The 18970-nt window shown below is 33.4% G+C and overlaps 1 protein-coding gene across 1 annotated transcript in view; it reads left to right on the top strand.

Annotated features, from left to right (window-relative positions):
* The first annotated feature begins 666 nt into the window (after positions 1-666).
* Positions 667-18970, top strand: part of LOC129004892 (uncharacterized) — a 219074-nt gene continuing 200770 nt past the window's right edge. The window contains exon 1 of the mRNA XM_054433587.1: positions 667-806. The gene's annotated coding sequence lies outside the window, so the exon portion shown is untranslated. The remainder of the gene's footprint in view (positions 807-18970) is intronic.

Here is an 18970-nt window from a genome sequence, read left to right as displayed (position 1 = left end):
GATACAAAGCGGATCATCAAGTAAAAGTCAAACTGTATTCAGGCTAGCAAACATTCCAAATTGGTCATACCGTAGACAATAGCTAAAACCATATTGATTCGCCTATTGGGTCTGATGATCATTGGAGTGTCCAACCGAAATCGATCACCACTTACCAGTATATTTACCGTCTTGTGAGTAACAGTATAAGCGTAAATATAGGTTTCAAGTGTTATAAGACGTTTTTTTTATTTCCTTTCCGTAATAGCTAGAACTAAAGTTAGGTGCTTTTACTCTAAACCCCCTCAATGTCACCTTTAGTAAAAACGCATTAAATACATAAATTTGTGTAACTAAACTTTGTATGATTTCTGATGAGCGTTGTTGTTAATGTGGAAAAACCAACAGAAAAAAGGGTCCCACAGTTTTTACCCCCATCCATCATCCGCCATATTTACGACGGTAACAGATACTAGAAGCATTAAATTAGCCTCGGTAACACCTTATCAGATGTTAGGCTCGCGCGGGCAGCGATCATTCATAGCAGACAGTGATACGAGATAGGATCAAAAGCCGAAACGTAAACAAGCAGTGCGTGGAGGATGGTGGGGTGTTGAGGGGCCAGTGGGCCACCCCCCACGGCAGCCCAGCTCTAGCAGCCCTCTGATAAGTCACAGTCGGGAATGAGCCGCGTTCCAGGGAGGACCCTAGCCGATCACCGCGCTTGCTACTTATGTGTGCTCTCTAGTGACATTCGCGTGTGTTTGTGTTAAGTGCTCAGACTATATCGTCGTGAACAGTGTTTTGGAAATATTCACCACGTTCAGGTAGGGATGACATGTAATAAGTGAGATGAGGGTGAAACTAAGGAAAATAAGGGTTTGAACGCAATTGTTTGGAATATGTGTAAAGATTTGTTTTTCACTATGGTAAGGTTGACCGATTATGTGTCATCATTGATGATCAAAGACTAGTGATTAAATCCAGCACATGGAATTTATATCAACTATAATTATTATTAAACTAATAACAAATAAATTAGCACCCCAAAAGTTATTATTAGATTTAAACAACTTACATGTTATAGGTCTTTGACAATGATCACAATTATTTAATTAACATAATACACTAAACACCTTTATTATTAATAAAGTAATGAACTAATTAATAGTAGTATCTAACCCTAATAAACAAGCAATCAATTCCTAATGGTTTCTATACATCCAGTGAGCTCTATAAAAATACACTAAAACATGTCAGTTTATGTTTAAATTAGTGTATTCTTACTACTACCTACTTGAACTACGTCCATTTTGTATTGGAATACGAATACAGTACTTAATAATTTACAAACGTTTGAGTATTTGAAATGTAAACAAGCAATGACAGCATGCACGAATATCACGCAGACAGTAAATTATTTGTCAATAATATTTAACGTGGTAGTTTTATTAACGAGTTAAAGTGTATGAGTTTTAATTATTGAACACATAGCATTTAGTCACTTGTTGATCATAAAATACTAGTGAAGTTTACATCTCTAATACCTTTACGTCAAACAGCTGTTGTTACAATCTGGCCGTCACAATCAATACTAGCTCCAGCAAACGTTTCAGCTGTAAAATCATGTTTAGGGGTTTCTGCAACTAATACGTTTCAATCGAAAACTTAGAATGCCATTCCTCAAATACAAGACACGTTAACTATGTAATACTAAGAAAAACCAATAAATAATTAAGCTACATACTTAATGTTATGTTCAGAAAAAAAAATCATAGACGTTTTTTATTTACACGTGTTAACAAGTTTTATATACATAAATAACTATTTTTGATATTAATTTTAGTTATGCAATGATTTTGAGTATTGCATAACGGTGCCAATATAAGATATTATGAAACAAAGATATAACCCTAACTGAGTCTTAATATATTCCACGAACGGAAGAAATAGAAAGTCAACATTTATATATAAATGTCGAAATATACTGTTAACAATTAAGGAAACAGTTGCATATCGATCGTTAAATGAAAAATTGAAATTAATTGAAACTGCATCAAGAGCTACTAATTATGATAAAACGCAAGTTTGTGAATAGCACGTAAAACATTTATGTACTATTAATTTAGGATCCAACCTTGATCATTCAGTCCTAACACTTAACTCATTACTATCCATGTCCCTTTGAATCTGAAAACCGTTAAGCTGGGTTTTCCTAGACGCGGAGTCGGCCAGCGGAGAGCGGACAACGGAGAGCGGACTCAGCTTGTCTTAGGTAATTTAATGTTACTGTTTTCCTAGCAGCGGAGCGGAATGCCATGTTAATTTCAATTCCGCTCTCCGTTGTCCGCTCTCCGCTGGCCGACTCCGCGTCTAGGAAAACCCAGCTTTAGGTGTAAATATAAGTTAGGTATAACAGTAGTTATGCAGTTTAACATTGTTAAGATGAATTATATATGAATCAAGTACTCTTGATATCCCGTAAATACAAATCAATCTTTCATAAGTGAGAACGTTCGACGGGACAGACATTGTTATGGTTATATAGCCTTTATCAAAGTTACAGGGTTTGTTTACAGTTACAGGTTTATTAAATGATTTTTCTAGACTGGGTTATGACATGTATATAATTTTTAATGATGGGCTAGAAGCTTAAGTATTTCAACTGATAAGAGGCAATTTTGTTAATTGAAACACTTAGTCAGATGTATTAGTGTATACATAATATACATACAGTACCCATATCTGTATATCAGTACCTATATAGAATCGCGGACAGAAGACCCGTAGTTGTTATTGAGTTTCTTAAGGGATTGATTTTGACTTCATTCGAAGCAAACACTTAGAATTGTAGGTCCATTCAGGTAATTATTTATCGGCAAAAGGTAATTGTTAATACTAAGTTCAACACAAACTGATAACCTAATTGTATATACTTAAACGCCATTTCAAAAGTTTTACGGTATTTTTTGGAGTTTGGCAGCCTCTTTATACCTTGCATTTGCCCAACAACGGGCAACAGATGGGCCGAACGTAACCAAAAAACAAAGGGTGAGCCGCTACAGTACAAGGGTGAACTGTACCGATCAAAAGTAGTGACAGGTAGCCTACCAGGATCCGAACCCATAACATTGCTTCCTTCGGCCCCAAGTCCGTCAGCTACTACTGAGCCACCGACTCACAAAAGCCATATTTTCTCAAAGACTTGCATACATTTTTGTAGCGCATGACATTTGATATCTAATTAACCTAAAGAATCTACAGTTTCGTTGCTGTTAAAAATAATTCATTGTCGTCTAAGTTGGTTATTAACATAAGTTTAATGTAAACGGTACTCAAATGGACGAAGCCTATTGTTATTCAATATAAGCATATTTACCCATTCTTTCGTTCACCTTTTTAATATTGTAAGGTTTGATTATATCGCTTCTATGGTTTTAGAATTATTTTTTATTGTAAAAGCTGTACTATACAAAAATACTTGAAGTGTTTAAAACACATTACCAATTTGTTCACACTACTATCTAGGCTGAATGTCTCTTAGAACGTAAATCGAAGAGGACAAATAAACATTGGAAAGAATTTCTTTACACACAATACTTACGAATCGCGCTCACAAAGTGAACTACATCGTTATTTATGATTTTTAAGTATTTTTATCGTATTAAATAACTCTTAATTTGTAAGCCTTATCGATTTGAACTGAGCTTCCCAATAATTAGATGTTTCATGCGGTAAAAGAGTAATTGAAATTGCATAATTGACGTGAAATTGACGAGGAAATCAAACTATTAATTAGTTACAAAACAATATAACAATTGTTCTTACAAATAAAACAATACGTGTAAATTATCCCACTTAACAATGACTAGACAGCTAATTTTTTATGTCCCATCTTAATTACATCCGCATTTAAGAACCAAAAATCTAGACTATTATCACAAGTCTAAAACTGATGATAACCGAGTAAACGGTCGACAATTCCCCCATATTGGATGCAAAGCCAGGCTCGTGTGGTCGAGGCTTGATCACTCTTCACCACAGAACGAGCTCGCTTTTAGCAACTATTCGACTGATTACAGATAACATAATGCCATTAATTATTGATAACGCAGCAACCGCCCTGTTTGCGTCAACGTTTTCATGTTTGGCCATTATGATATTGAGAACACTTATTGCATTAGCTTCAATTTTGATTGATTGCCCATTGCGATGACGTGTTCCTTCAAAATATTGAATTAGGATAATAACCATCTATTATTCTATTTGCACGGAACCACCGACGCTTCAAATGTCAATTGGTTGTTTATTTGATCAAGTGTTTATGAAATGCCCTTTTTGATGTATTGTAAACAGAGGTAATGTAATCGGGTTATTTTTGTTGGATGAATTGTTTATTATTTCGATTGTCGACTGTCCATTTTACTTTATTGGACTTTGGCATTAAAATTAAATTAGACCGTTATATTAAAACAGTATTTATTTTTTACCAAGATATCAAACGAAAAACAGTGGCATAAGAAAAAGATATATTCATATAAAATTTGTTAACTCTTTTAAACATATCAATACAATACATATTATTGTATCTTTTTAATGTTTGAACTCTTTTTATAAATTTGGAATTTTATGTAAAAACTATCGTTCTATTTGCAAACGGAATACGGATTAAAAACGTGCTTGGAAAGAATAAAGATTTAACGGGAGAAATTAAAAATACTTTTGAAAAAATTATCGTAAAAATTATCGTTTTAGTATTCAGTGTACTATTGGTTTGACTATAAAACCAATTCCCAGCAAAGTTCAGTTTCACTATACCACTGAACTGAACTTTTCTGAGTTTAAAGTATCCGACAGGAAGTGTTATCTAAACTCTGTTTGAGGCCGACGACAAATATTCCTTTAGGAGTTTTTATCTCTTATCAAAGTTTCGTTTCTCGTCTGCGTCCCGATGATGTTTGTTGTCTGATATCTTTTCCAAGAAGTCAACATGTTGTCAACCTCAGATAACTCAATATCAGACTGAAGTGAACAAAAAATATTTAACAATAGATTTTAATTGTAAATAATGTCAGTTCCCACGCAAAGCCCTATTGTTGAAACGAAATAAATTAATTATATGTAATTTTAAGATCTCTTTTAAATGTATAGTAATGTAATTTAAATATTTAGTATAGTATATATCGTTTTGTATGGTAATATTAATAGTGTGTTTCGCTCTATTTTAAATTTATTGTATTTCAATTTTATCTTAATATACATTGAACATTATTAAAGCAGACTAGTAGTTCGTAATATAAAAATAATTGTTATTTTAGCATCAATATTTTAGTAAAAAAATACTACTGCTATAAATAAAAATTGTTGTTGTGTATTTTACCACAAATAGTCATTATATTCATTTTCGCTAGCATCGGCAGATTTACTCAGTTTGTAGGATTATCATTAAGTGTTTGGAGTTAGTATCTTTTGGTGTCTTTATTAAACAAACACATAAAAACGTCAAGATAACTAAAATATTTTGAAACCAAACAAACATTGTATGTTAAGTGATGTTTTTAGTTTGGTTGATTTAGGGTACTTAAAAGTACGTACATATCCAAACAATACAAGTCCGATGTAGGGTGTTCGTAAAAAAAACCTTCTTTTAACGTGTTATATTCTCTTGATAGTAATAGAAACCCTTGTATACCTAAAAGCCTAATTTATTTCCAAAGCAATCCCTTCCGTAAGTATACACGATTAAGCCCTACAAGAATAACTTTTCTCGCGTGTTTGGAATTAGTACATCATCCGGCGCCGTGCCTCGCTACGCTGGTCTGGCTGGTTATCTTGTCCTAAACAAAGCGAAACTTTAGTTTATCTTCCTACAGGCTTGTACTACATAGGCGGTCATTAAATCTAGCCCTTCTTTAGGTAAGCAAATTTCTGTAATTTTCCAATACCTTTAAGGTTTTAAAACAGGTTAAAGTAATTAATTCTTTATTAAACGCACTCTTACTTAATACAAAATTGCGTAACACAAAATTAAATTATCTAGTATTCTTGAAATAATGTATGCAATTTTACAACCACTATCAATCTAATAGAAAAGCATAGTGGAGATTGAATAGTTAGTTTTCTTGTCATCCAACAAACGAAGCTTTATTTTTGTTTATGGATGACAAGATACGTTTATGAGTAGTATACTGTTGGATTGTGTTTATAAAATTATTATTTTCCATTAGTGCGTTTCTGGTCACAACAGTGGAATTACAGAATTTTATTAATTATTAATTCTCTAACTGAGTTCTTAAAGTTGTTTATGTATTTTTTTTTATTTTTTTTTTATTCCCACAGTAAACTCCATTTTTACAGGAAATACAGACAGTGCTGATGTGCTTCATGCCAGTATCAATATTTTAATTGAGTATAAACGTATGTATACTCAATGATATTATAAAAAATAACAGTAATGCTTTGCTGCTACATCAAAAGTAAATACTTATAACTTGATTGCCAGTGGCTATGTTGCTGAAACTCTGATAGAAAATTAAATCACGATGGAAAGATAATAGGTTTAAAATTAATAATTGATATGATGGTAGACTGTCTGGCAGGTAGAATCAAATACCCCCGCCGCAGCAACCTGCAGACTAAGCGAATTTAATTTACCTGGCTAGATTTCTATTAAAATATTCCCTTGAAATTGTCGGATTGCTTTCCAATTTAAATATAATTAATTTGGATTAGTTTATATTTAGGTTTGCTGTTTCAGGGAAGGTAATGAGGCGTTCTTTATTGAAATTTTGACGCCTTAGTATAAAATCAACAAAGTTTTTAAATTTAATTGAAATAAATTTATGAACTAGCAAACTAAAGTAGATATTTATTTTCTATAAGAATGACAGGGGGAATTTTTAATTTGCACTTTATATTATTTCATCCACCACCTCCACGACATACAATAACGCTTCAATATACTAAATGAAGTATTCATATTTTAAGCTCGCCAAAATTGTTTGGAAATTAAAGTTTTTTTTGTTCTTATGGCCAAAAATTAAAATAAAAACTGTCTCGCGTTCGAATAAACGTAGGTTATTTTGTTCTAAATTTTAAACAAATCAGATAATTTTTCTTGATTTCTCCCACTTACGAACATACACATAGGGTGTCTTGCAACCATATGAACAAACTTTGTCACGTTTTAACATGGCAAAAGAAATAAAAAATTTAGTCTAACATGTGTCCTATCTCATTTTGTTTTCGGTCTATCTGTCTGTATGTGATTAAAAAAAAACATTCATAACGCCTTAACAGTTTTAGTTAAAGCGTCGAAATGGTGTAAAAATGTTTATCTTATTGGCCACTGTTTTTGTGCAAAATATGAATAAAAACTATTAAACTGTAAAAAAATGACAGTTTTTAAAAATATTTAATGCCAAATTCCATTAAATCCGATAGTTTTACAAAATGTTTGCAGGAAATGAAAAAGTTAGTTATTCAAATTGCAACGGTATCTTATAACCTTAGTTTCGACAAAGAATGACTGATTGATTTTTTTTATACATTCAGTTTTATCAATTGAAACAATGTTAAATTGATAAAAATACTTGTTAACATTGTTTATATCGAGAAAAATTTAGGTTTTTGACCTCCAACAACCTAAAAACTAAAAAGTAATTAGTAAATCGGTCCAGGATCTAGGTCCCACCATGAAACCTACGGTATTAGCTTATTTCCAATATGGCAAATTCGCTAACAGAGATATTAAAAAGCTGTTGCAAAAACATTTATAAAAATATGACCAAACAAAAACTTTAAAATAATGTGTTGATATAACAACGTTCACTAAGTAGGGGAAATAAAAAATTAATTTAGATTGGATATAAGAAAAAAAAAATGATTTTTTTACGTACACTTTTGCTATTGCATCAAAAGTTAGGTTAGTATAGTTTTATTTCATTTTCAGGTGTCACTTAAAACCAGTATTTCAGTTTACGTGGGTTAGTTAAAGATTTTTTTTTAAGATTGGATATAGTGTTTTATAAATACAAATAGGCCTACTAAATCGCTTACACTATCAACTGCCATGAAGATACATGAACTAAAATATAATTCGACTCATAATACAAATTACCCAATTTTTTGATCGGTTTTAAAAACTGTTTGTGTAACAATCTCAAGAAATTGGTCCCTTCCCTGACCTGATTATAACCTTAAAGATAGCCTCGTGAAATGATGACGGCTTGGATTTGGGTGCCATTTTATGTCTTATTGTGCAAGCCTTGGTATATATTAGTGACAGTTATGGTACTATATCGCAAATTTATTTGTCTGTTTTTTTTCTCAGTTAACTTAGGCATTAAATTTGTATTATCCAAAGCGTTTGCATTATACTGCTACTATACTTAAAAATAATGTTGACAGTGAGACAAATTTTGATTTATGTTTATTTTTAAATGGGTCGCAATTAGAAAGTATAAAATTGTTGTAATATCAAAATTGATGTATTTTATTATTCATTTACAACAAAGCTTACTTACACAGTTTCATTGGTTTTATGTCTTTTTACCTGCACGCTGCATCTATTTCTTTTCTACAAACAGCTGTGGGGCAGCTGAGAGGTAATAACTAGGCCCAGTCAGCACACGAGGTATTATATACATATATTTTAGGCCAATCTTGGTAAACTATGTAAAGTATATTGAAATATGTAAAATTTACATATAATTTACTCGCTGATATTTACATAGAAAATATCGTTACCTTTTGTTTTAGGTCAACATGAAATACTGTCTTAATTAATATGTGATTGATTTAAACCTATTTTCTGGCCTATTTCTCGATACATTTAATGTATACTGAATGTAACTTATTCACATCCCATATACTTTAATATTGACGTAAAATATACATATATTTACGTCAAATATACATAAACCATTTTCCTGGATTCATACCAGATAGATTTGTAAATTTTGCTCAAAGCCTTGAGAAAGAGATATTTTCACTCAGACCAAACAGTTGCTTTTAGAGAAAGTTTTTCTTAGAAGAAGGGACAGTAGGAATTTACAATACAGGCAGCTAGACAAAGAACTGTAACAAAGGGGTGGCAAGTGCGAAGGTCACTTGTAGAATTCCTTCACCAAGCCAAGAAGTGTAGTTAGACCGAACCGGTTTGGGATTGGGGTTGGGGTTGCAGCGTTGACTTATTGGATCCGAATAAAAATATCGAAGCCAGACTGATAGATACTAGAATTATATCATAGTCAATATCAACATCGAACTTGATAGGCTCGATATTTCTATTCGATAGCTTACTGGGCAGTTATGATTAATTTAAATTTATGTAACTACTACAGTCTAAGTTAGAAAAACTAAATAAGTTAATAATTAATAACTAATATTATTATTATTACTAAGGTATAACTGAAATAAATCATAAATCCTTTCTACACGGAGCATTACTGGTCTTTCGATATGCATTGAAAATAGTATTAGCACGATAGTATCGAATGGGTCGGACAGTACCGTAACGCCGACTAGCCGTCAGCCGAGGCCGCCATTGTTGTTTTTGTTTTAGTTGTTTAGTTCTGTGTTTCTGCTGCAGTTCGAGTTCTTTACTTTATCTCTTCTGCTTTTTATTCTGTGTAGTCTCTGCCCTCTTCGAGATCAATATTTCAATCGTTGTTTCCAAAACTTAGCTGTTAATTATTCAGTTTTTTAGTTAGTTTTAAAAGTTTATTTTACAGTTGTTGTAACTTATTTAAGTTCAAGAATCAAGAAGTTTATTGGCCATCGGTGTTACCGTTGGTCCTAGGCCTACTTTTAAGATTTTCGCTAGATCAACCTAACTTATTTATGTTTTCAATTTATCATCAATTTTCTACAACCCTCAAAGGTAAGTGTTCTGCTTTTATTTATGGTCTAAACTTACAAATACTGGATTTTAATTAGGCTAGGCTAAGTAAGGTTACATCACAGACAATTGGTTAAAAAGAAGGTTTAAGTTACATCTTCATTTTTACTGGTCTTGGATGATATTTTCGGTAGGTGTGTATTCTTTCAAGATTTCGGTTGCACTTTAGTTTCTGTCCTATATTTACTATTATAGGACTACTAGCCACGAATACTAGAACATGTTTTCTAGTACCTATTTAGGGTACTTCAGTATTAAACGGAGGCCACATTTTGTCAGCGCGCTGCGGCGGTTATGTTAGGTTGGGTTATCGTAAATATTATGTGTGTAGGACTTTCCTCGCTTCGTTATGAATCGAACGATACTTTCTATTATGATAACCCAACCTAACATAACCGCCGCAGCGCGCTGACAAAATGTGGCCTCCGTTTAATACTGAAGTACCCTATTTAGGTACGGTACTACACAAATAGGTAGGCCTATTTGTGCTACCAGCTGATGAAACTGTTCTAAACTTAACTTAACCTTAACCAAACATGCAGTTAAGTACTAGGTAACTTGAGTTATGTGAGTAAATGTAGGACCGAAACTAAAGTGCAGCCAAGATTTTATCAAGTAGGCCTACGATATTAACTAACTTAGGTTAGGCCTATTAATTAGCACATTAGTAAGTTACAGGGTTTTTAAATTCGCAGAGGATACGCATCCGGTAACTGGACGTGGATTAGGCGTCCAGCAGTTACTGTCATAACCTAACCTAACCAACCAAACTTGCTGATAATGAAAAATGATAATGAATGAAGGTAAAATTATGTTCATAAAATACAATTATAAATGCCAAAAATTCTAACAAAAGATGTACAGTTAATGGCATTCAAAGCAAAATCTTTGACAAAAAGTTAAAGTTACCGATGTGATTCGAACCAGGGACCTCTTGCGTTAATCAGCCTAGCACTCTATCCACTACACCACAAACACCGATGGTTGTACATTGTATCGTTGTGGTAATGACGTTCTGGGCCCTCACAACCCTGTGACGTCAGTGCCGGACGCCTAAGTTAATCCACGTCCTGTTACTGGACGAGTATCCTCTGTGTTTTAAGTTACGCTTGATGTTTTTTAAATTTACAGTAGGTAATGGTAATTCCCAGGCCTACACTAAGATTTTAACGCAACTAATTATATGCTTCCTTATGTTAAATTATCAAGAGATAAGTTAATTTTTTGGATAAGGGTTTTTGAACTTGTCCAGTTTTTGTTAGACGGTTTGTTTATTTAATAATGACTAATAGGTAACTATACTATATGCTAATTAACTTAGGCCCATGTTATACGGACAGCAAGAACGCGACAGATAAAACGCCGACGCTGATCTACAAATTCAGTGCTGTTATACAATCAGCAATCACGCTGTGTCATCGACGCCAGGGAGCTGTTATACGAGCAGTAAACACGCCGCGACAGGCTCCAAGGGAGCCCGAAGGTCGCCGAACTGTGAATTTCCACTCCCGATAAGTCGCCTGGGAACTATCCTGTCGGAGAAGTATGGTGGGGTGAAGCACGGATCTGCTGTGTAAAAGCTGCCCGTATAACAGTAGGTACTCGCATAATTTCTGTCGCGTTTTTTCCGCCAGTTTTACCGGTCCGGTCGCGTTGTCCACGCTGACGCCAGGTTTACAGTGTCTGATGCGACAGATCAAACGTTCGTATAACTTGCACACAGTGACGTCCATTGCTCGGTAGGCTTGGCGTCCACGCGGCGGAAAATCTGTCGCGTTTTTTCTGTCCATATAACATGGGCCTTAGGCATACACAATTTCATTCAACAATTATTACAAGGAATTAAGTTAGCTTATGCATGGATAGGTATATCTGTCATAAGTAAATAAGATAAACTTAATTAATTGTGAATGCAACAAATAGGCCTAATTTAAAAAACATACCTTCTGTTGCTGTATCTAGGTTATGTTATGTTCACTCCTAGGGGCCAGTTGTGGAATCAGGTCTGGATTTACTTATTGTTTTGGGAAATAGAATGGTTATAACAGTCAAACACACCTAAGAAGGTACTTAGCCGAAAGTATAAAACGATTAAATATGACTAAAAAGTTTTTTTGTTTTTGTAGATCGACTTCTTCCAAAGGATTGGGGGCGCAACAGTGGTGGACTCTGGCTGTCGAGCCCTCATCAGATCGCGGACAAACGAAGTAGATGTTAGCTTCAGTTGGGAGGGAAGGAAGGGAAAGAGGACCCTCCACAGCCTCAACTTCATAAAACACTGGAGAGTGAGTATAATAGTTGCCTACGGTACTAATAGTTACTGGAATCTAATGGAATTTAAATAATAGTCCCTGAAAAGTTATTTTACCTTGGGAGCAGTGATTAACTCTTTTGTTTGAGTTATAATTTTAAATCTATTTTTAAAATCTACCCAACTTAATATTTATGAACACTCTTTTTTTAAAGGTGTGTGAAATATTTGATTTATTTAAATCTAATCTGTATCTAATCATGGGGAGACTGTGGGAGAAATTTGTAAGGATGAGATGCTTTTTTTTTCTAAAACTAATAGGCTAATGTTAAACGTGAATCCGTTCTATATTCATTATTAGATTCAATTAAAACCCTCTTATGTTCCCAACCGGAGACTTTATTTGGGGCCCCTAATTTAAACCAACAAAAACAGAAAATATCAAAAAGAAAAAGAAGAAATAGTTATAAAAAAAGTTAAAGGAAAATTTTAACAAGCTAACAACAAGTTTAAATTCTTTTAGCGAATTTCCCATATAGGGAATAAGCTATTACTGTAGGTCTCATGGTAAGACCTCGACCCGGGACCGATTTACTTTTTCATTTTGGGGTCCTCCATAGGCCAAAAACACCCTCCGTTTAAATTCATATATATATATGAAATATATACATATGTATGTATATGTCCGTTAGCGCGATATCTCGAGCAAAAATGAACCGATTTTGATCAAATTTGGTACTAATGTATAACCTACGTTTATTCAAAATAATTTGAACAGACTATGGGAACGAGGGTTTATGGGGGGTTTTATGGGGTAAAAATTGGGTTTTCTGATTTTTGACTCTAAAAACACAAAACTTCACGATTTCTTTCCATACCATTTTGTATAGCTTATAAAAGAAATAATTTTGTATATAGAAGCGTTGTTGTATGCCTATCGGTTACGGAGATAATCGAAAAATATTGTAAATTAATAATTTCTATGTTATTCTCATGGAGAAAAACTGTTGTAGGCTATATAAATATATTTTTGTCAAATTTGACAATTTTGTTTGTTTCATTCTAGTTTATGAACATTTCAATTGAAATAAAAAAAACACTTCAATACCTTCCTTCCTTGTAGCAGCAAACGTAAGTACAGTACTCATTATAATCAATGTTACCTATTTAAATAGGAAATAAATCTTACAATTTTAAGGGAATGCAGTAGAGTCCCGAAAACTCGGCGTAATGTGGACTGGAAGGGTGTCGAGTTTGTGAAATGTCGGGTTATTGGGAACTAGGGTTATAAATAAGAACTATACAATTTGTAATCCTTTTAGCTGCCTTATTTATTTATATTTATATTACACGTCAGTATTAAGTCATCAGATATAGTACAATAAATCCTTGGTACAAGTTGGGAATGATTTAACTTGAGCCCATGTTTAACTCATGTCGTACTCAAAAATCACTAATTTTCTGAGCCAGGTGATGGCCGAGTTATCCAGACTGCCGGGTTATCGAGTGCCGAGTTTGCGAGACTCTACTGTACTTAAGTAGAAATCCAGCCCAGTAAATGGAAATTTGCTTAGTCTGCAGGGTTGCTGTGGCGGGGGTATTTGATATCCATAACATAAAAAAACTTTTTGTAAATCATTACTTGGCCTCTATTAATCTAGGTAACGACAGTTGGCTCTCAATAATCGGACATTTACTTAAATAGGCCCATTAGAATGTCAGTTTGCCAAAAATGTTTGACTACCAATGTGTGGTGATTTTCCCAATTTCATGGCGATCGTAGGTGGCAATGGTTTCATGATCACAGGATATGTTAACGATTTCGCCGTGATCGTAGGATAACTGAGGTTAGTTTGACCTAGGTCCGCAAGTACTCTAATTACGGCACTGTTATTAGTAATGATTATTTCTGGATACACGAATAAGCTAGAGTATGTAGGCTATGTCTAAAACATGCAAAGGTCTACCAGACCAGTCCAAGTAGATGACAGAGAAGTGTTGATGAACGAGTCTATTTGTGGGTCTCCTTAATCCTGAACATTGGATGCGCCATCTTGCTTTGCTTCGACCACGTACTATGCTTACTACTCAAACCGGCCCTGCAAAATATTCCCGAGTTTATACTCATAAAGTATTTAGTATTAACTAATTAGTGTCCAGTGGCATCACCGCCATGTCGGATTATCAAGGGTAAATTGTTTTGAACCCCCGTAAAAAGTCTTCTTCTAAGTTAAAGGACAAAGTAGAAACGACCTTATGAGAAAAAAACTGAATCAAACACATTAACACTTGCTTATAACATAACAATTATAGTGAAAACTCTGTGGTATCACATTGTAAAATCATGTTTCAGGTGTTGTTGCAGCGTCTCACGGAGACAATGTCACATACAAGGCATTTGAAACCAAGGTTAAAGAATGGTTCCGGCAGGCTCGAAGATTAAATTTTCAAATGTAAAGCTGTACTTGATTTATTAAGATTACATTTTTAATTGTAAAGCTGTACTTTGTACTTATTGCCTACTGTTCTGATTTTAGTTTTGTTGGGTACAAATTCAATTCTAATTACTAATTATATGATATTATGTTAATAATTCTAGAATGATTAGTTTTCCTTTTGATTAATGAGAATTTGTTTCCTATAAAGTAACACATTTTTATGCATTCAATTCAAACAAATACTAACACACCATGAATGAGTGAAGACAATTTAAAAAAATAAATTAGAACTTACCACAGTTTTCATAGTACTACCGTACTGACCATAGTTTATCGCCTAAAGAGTCACCCTTAAAAGTGCCTCAAGTTTTTAGGATGAGTAATATTTTTATAATAATTGACTTAAGCTGGGAACTAATCCATCTTTCTTATGTTGATTACTGACAGAACATTTATTATTATGTTTATTTAGGTGCTAAACATAATTGGATAAATTGATTCTTAATACAATTTAATTAGATTCAGATAATTTTTGCATTACTGTACATAATTAAGATGATTTACATAAATAATACTTAAGTTTACATATTATTGCTTCAGTTTAGCTTGTACAAAATTTACATTCCATATACATATATCATTGACGTATTATTTTTGTATATGGTTTACGTAAATTGACGTATTAGTAATACGTATTATTTACAAAATAAAGTGGGACGTATAGACGTAAAATATAAGTATTCTATATCAATTCAATACGTATAATTTATTTTGGATTTACTTTGGCTCAAAGTAAATAATACATATTATATACTTCTGTGTGCTGACTGGGGGCCTACCTTTTTATAGGTGACACTAAACATACCTATCCTTGTTGTAATCGAACTCAGCAAAAAACCACAAAAACTGCTATAAAAAAGGGTCTACTGAAATTGATAGTAAGTAATTATAGTCAGTCTAAAAAATAGATTTGTGGGCACCCAGTTTGTAAAATAATAATATGGAATTTTTTATATTGCACATACATGCATATAATATTTTGTTATCAGTTCAGTTGTACTGAAAGTAAACATTTTTCTTCTGTTGAATTACTATCGGTTCAATCTCAATTGCATTAGCTACCATCAACAAATTTAAATGTTAATTCAATTCAAATAAAATAATACCATGAGGTTTTTTCGTCGAACTTATTCCATAAGAAGTCGACCTCCATGTTGAAACTGTTTGATCAGTTCTATAATTCATCGAAAATAGAGGAAACGCTTTTACGGCAAGAAACTTGGTGCAAGTCCCATTGCGGCCGTGTGTCTGTGTGCGTGTGGCCGGCTGTGTGAGTGAGAGAAGGCACTGGGGGGTGAGAGAGAGAGAGTGAGAGAGAGCAGTAGGGATCGATACAGCCAGGACTCGCGGACTGGCGAGGGGTGCCGGGTTTGAGGGGAACGTTATAAAGCCCTGAATTCTCACCCTCCCTCGCCCACCTCTTATGCTCTTATGCAACCCCTAAATTCCCCATCGGGAAAACCTCCGCAGACAACTCAAAGGGGGGGGGGGGTGACTTTTCATCGGTTTAATCCCAGTCTTCTTCGCATGTTCCAAATAAACATGTTCATTGTGCCCGGGCGGAATTAAAACTGCCACTCCTACCCGTTGTTGCTCGCTTGCCTCGCTTTCTTCGGATTATTCATCCCCAGGTCCCCACTCATCGACATCGCAGCTCTGATTGGGCTACAAAGGCTGTGATACGTCTGACATATTATATACATAAAAGGGCTCTCTTGATCTTCACGTGATCATACGTTGTTTACTCTGTGGTTTCCACTCTTTTTACTCTTTGTCGTAACGAACGACTGGCGGCAACTTTGATTTGCACATTAGTCTTTGTTACAACCGCTCTTTGACTCGACAAAATGAATTACTCGAGTTGAAATTCCTTTTGGCAACAACCATTTTCATCTGAGTTATTTGTAAATGGTTTTAAGGTTAATGGCCTTTTTAATTACGAATTTATTTATACAACTCTTTGAGCATTTAAAAAACAAGTGATTGAAGTACACTTGAATGGTTTTGGAAACTACAGTATATTTATTTACTTAAGATACAATATTTATTGAGCCGTTCAGTAATATTTACAATAGGCCAAGTCACTAAAACTAACATAAAAACAGAGTTGCATTTCCTCTAATGAAAATATGAAAAACTTATAATAGATGCATTTCATAAATCTACTTAGAAGTATTAATCTATTTAAATTCGAATGTACACAGAAAATATTTTTTCATTTCAGTGTTTGCATTACTTGTACTTTTTAGTTGTTGTGGTAGCATTTTGGTTTAAATTGATGCTAGTTTTTGCTGTTTTATCGTGTGCATTTTAAGTGCGATTTTAATTTACACCCTTAGTTGAATATAGTGTAAATTAGATTAGTTTTAACACATCTATTCGTATTTGGTTTGCTATATCGAACTTTTCTTTGTTGTTTGCCATAAAAACCTCATATTGGAACACTAAAACCACAAAACCTTGGCCTCTAAATCACAATTATTACTAAAAAATATATTCGAATCCTAACAGATAAACCTAACTGATGTGGTTCTTACAAATGGTTATAGATTTACAACTATAATATTATGAAAATTTACTAGAATATTACACTCAAACTGAATATTTTGCCTTTGTAATTGCAGCATCGGAATGGATAACATTTTAAATGTCCCAGATCGTTTAGCACCCCTGAAAGTAATAAATCACGTTTTAATTCCACAAACCTCACAGCGGGCTGTAAAGGTTGGTCGGGTGACTTTTTACAGCGGGTGGTGTTCCGTTTTAAAGGTTGGCCACGACTAATTTTTCATGAGTTGGCCGGAGCCACGATAAAGGAGTACAAATTGCCCTCTGCTCCTCCCCCCAAAACTACCCCAACCTATGTCGCCCCAGGTAAACGGAATCACCCCTCTCTTGATCAAGCCTCAACATCTGTATTTACATCTTGAATGATGTTTGACTTGAGTTGCTAGACCACCAATCATATGTTTCAAAGGTATATTGGTAAAACTGATTGAGTGATGTAACTGCACATTTTTTCATCGCAAAATATTTTTGTTGGAATTGGTTAACCCAATTGGATGTTGGAATTGGGTTAATTAGTCAATTCAATTACATTTCGTTTAATTTTAAGAACGTCTTTTAGAGAATTGCAACTAATGTTTTTTTTAATTGCTAACGAGATGTACAGCGTCGATACAGTAATATACTTTACATGAAATTGAAATCTCAAAGAAATATAAATTCAAGGAACTCATAAACGTTTTTAGAGTAAGCTTTCGTATTAATTACGAGTAGTTTTATTTAAATAAACAATTCTGTTGTAATGCACCTCTTTAGTAATATATTGATTAAATTTTTGTTCTTAAGGTGTTTTGAATAAGTTTAAGTATGGTATTTTGTCTGCCACTAACCAATACATAAGAATAAAACCCTACATTAGTGGGGAAATAAAAATTGTTTACAAGCTTGCTTTATTTTTTCAACGTGATTTCAAAGCAACCTATTGACCTTTTCTATTGTTAAACCATGTAAAGTACAACATTCTCAAGTATTCTAAACTATAGAGTTCAAAACTGAAGCCATTTTAATCATACTAAGTGGGTTCATAAAGCACTCTTTATATTTGCTGAAAGCTGAGCTTTTTAAACATTGGCTTTAAGCCTTGAGCGAATGCGAATGTACAGCAGGTTCTTTTGTCTCTATGTTTTACTAATTGAAATTAAAAAGGAGTCTTGTCCTTTAGTTAAATATATTTTTTCAAGACACTTGTTTGTGTTTGAATACTAAATAAAAACATAGGTAAAGTTTTTGCACTCTTTTTCCTTACAGAAAATATTTAAAAACAAAAAACTAGTTGTTTCTTTCTGAACTAAAAAACCATTTGAAATATTTAGAATTATTTATATATTTGAAATTAATAATAGAAAAGTGACAGTAAGCCTTAGTGTAAAATTTCTTTATGATTCTATAGAAACCCTTGTAAACGATAACTGAGTTTTTATTTTATACATGTAACAAAGCAAACGAGTAAGTCTTTTCGTGCACGGTTTTGAACATCAATTCTATACATTCTTTGTATGAGAGATATCTCCAAATATCAGAGGAATCAGGTAAATAACCGGGATTAAGCATAATTATCAGGACCCCTATCTCCAATTACAATTCTGACTACGTAATTATTATTAATGACTCTAGACTAGATTATTCGTAATATTTGTTCCATTCATATCCATTACGCTCGTTTTATACACACTCATCACTAATACTTCGATATATATAAACAACAATTGATAATAATGTATTTTAAACCCATGTAAATGTATAAACGTATTTAAGTGGGTTTGCTATAAATACCGA

Source organism: Macrosteles quadrilineatus, unplaced genomic scaffold, assembly GCF_028750875.1.
Source record: "Macrosteles quadrilineatus isolate MER2022 unplaced genomic scaffold, UCM_ALF_1.0 Scaffold_12__1_contigs__length_5162894, whole genome shotgun sequence".
NCBI lineage: Eukaryota > Metazoa > Arthropoda > Insecta > Hemiptera > Cicadellidae > Macrosteles > Macrosteles quadrilineatus.
This window is presented reverse-complemented; position numbering and strand designations above follow the sequence as displayed.